Here is a 2,555-nt window from a genome sequence, read left to right as displayed (position 1 = left end):
AGAGAGTGAGAGAAAGAGAGAGAGAGAGAGAGAGAGAGAGAGGGGCAATGACATGCAGCAAAGGACAAAATCCAACAAGCCACATTCCAGCCAATCACTGACAAGACGGTCTGGGGAGGTCATCAGGATTTAGTGAGAACTCATAAACAACTAAACCAATGTTAGGGAAATCTGTTTATGTTTTTTTTTTTTTTCCATGTATATTGGCCGATATATCGGCATATCGGATTTTTAAAATAACCTAATTTTGGTGTCAGTCGGGCTCTACTTTATACACAAGGACGACCAGATGAACAGTTCCAGGTCCTGGTGCAGATTAAGAGATTTACTGGTCCCTCCTCTTCGCCCTTTAACTCTCTGCTGTCTCTTTCCCTCCTTATGCTCGGCTGTTTCTCTTCTCATCAGCTTTTCTCCCCCCCCATCTTCCTTAACCCTTCCATCCCCCCCCCCGTCTTATGTAAGAGGATCTATTAGCGCGGGCCCCTCTGAGACAGAAAGGCACGGCTTCATTTGGAGATTCAGCGGTTCGCAAACGTTTGTTTTCAACATTGTTTATGTTGTTTCCTTGAAGCAAAGTAACACGCTGACCAGCGTAAGAAAAGAAAGTCTAAATGAAGGAGGGACACTACAGTCTAATCTACAAGTCAAATGTTTAGAATACATCACTTAATTCACCACAATTATTTTAGGATTCATGCATGACATATTTCAAATTTTTTTAAATTATACCAACCTAATTATTTCCCCATCGAGCATGAACCCAAACAGCCAAACAGCTAAAAGGCATTCATGCCCTGAAGGCAACGTTGGGGTTAAGGACACTTTCCCCCCTCGGATTCTATCCGGTTGGTCTGGGAATTGAACCAACAACCTCCCGCTCACAAGCTCACTTCTCTAACCTTATTTCCATTACAAGTGCTTACTTTTTCAATATTATTCACGGTCACAGGTGAATATATAACTTATATTATGGTTACCTGCTTTTGCTTTATTACTTTAATTACATATTCAATTTAATTTTAACGTCACTCTCTGACACTGCAATGTTGTTTTCTTGTACTATGGCAACCGCACTTTACTTTACAAAAACTTTTATTTGACGCGACTTTACTTCCGTCTACCTTCTGCTCATTGGCTGTTGTTTGCCTGTTTGTTTGTTTGTGTGTTTACTTGTTTGTTTGTTTTGCTTTCATTGTAGAAAATGCTGCTGTAACAAGGTAATTTCCCCGCTGTGGGATGAATAAAGTATCATCTAATCTAATCTAATCTAATCTAACCTTTAGGCCACCACTGTGTTTGTTGGACTCGTGTTAGTATCACTGTAAGCTACAGAGCGTTGTTTCAGCCGCCTCCATGAGGAATTCGAAGCAACAACAACAACAACAACAACACTGTCGGCGCAGCCACATGATACAAGCCTTCCGTGAAATAAACAAATAATTTGGCAAAATCTCACGTATCGCCTGCGTTTCTCCAAAGTAGAAGACGACATTGGAATTGGGAACACAAATATGGCGGCAGCGGGCGACTTTAACAGGGCTCGGAGCGGGCGCCAAAAATAGACGGCAGGTCCCGGGATTCTACCAACAGTCCTATACTAGCATATTTAGAGCGATCAAGATTAATGCAAAAATTGGCCAGAATACTCCTTTAAGTCGGGCGTGTCTTTAAGGGTTGAGGAGTTAAGCACCTGCATGCGAGCCAACACTGACGCACTGACCCAGTCTGAACTGTGTGATGTCTAATCTCACTTCATTATGACCCGTTTACCAGCCGCCACTCTCACGCCATCTTTCAACTCGCTTCAATCAGAATTAGCTTTATTTGTCAGGTACGAGGACACATACGAGGAATATTGCTTTGGATCGTATTGCTCACAATACGCTTGCACATACAAAAACAATATATACACCCTAATATATACTCACTAATATATACTCCCTAATGAGCATGTCTGTGTGTGTGTGTATTTCAGGCCTGTGTGTGATTAATAACAAAAGTGTAAACAGAGTGTAAATTGTAATTTCCCCACTGGGGATCAATAAATAGTATCAATTAAATTAAATTAATTATATATACTCACTATTAACAGAAACAATTTCGACAGGTTGAGCCAATAGTGAATAGTGAAGAGTGCAAAGTATGCAGGAGTAACTTATAATTATGATGTTTATTATTTTAATTATAAAGCAGGAACTGGTTAACACTGCATCACGAGCACTTCCACTTTTGGTACTTTGGTAGTAAATTAGGGCGATTAGTCTGTCGATATTTTTTAACATGAATGGATGAGTTGTTTGATCTCTAAAAAATGTGAAAATAGTGGATCAGTGTTTCCCAAAAAGCCCGAGATGACGTCCTCAAATGTCTCGTTTTGTCCACAACTCAAAGATCTTCAGTTTACTGTCACAGAGGAGAGAAGAAACTAGAAAATATGCACATTTAACAAGCTGGAATCAGACGTTTTGAAGTTTTACTAAGTAAAAAATGTCTTTTTCCAGAACTTTAAGCCTTTATTTATTTAGGACAGCTGAAGACATGAGGGGGGGGGGGGG

General features: G+C 40.2%; 1 protein-coding gene across 1 annotated transcript in view; it reads right to left on the bottom strand.

The window, feature by feature from the left end:
- The window catches only part of LOC117959724 (metal transporter CNNM4), a 21,409-nt gene that overhangs the window by 8,530 nt on the left and 10,324 nt on the right, over positions 1 to 2,555 (bottom strand). The window lies entirely within an intron of this gene.

This window comes from Etheostoma cragini, chromosome 16, assembly GCF_013103735.1.
Source record: "Etheostoma cragini isolate CJK2018 chromosome 16, CSU_Ecrag_1.0, whole genome shotgun sequence".
NCBI classification, from domain to species: domain Eukaryota; kingdom Metazoa; phylum Chordata; class Actinopteri; order Perciformes; family Percidae; genus Etheostoma; species Etheostoma cragini.
The sequence above is the reverse complement of the archived record's forward strand: the minus strand, read 5'-3'. Positions and strand labels throughout refer to the sequence as shown.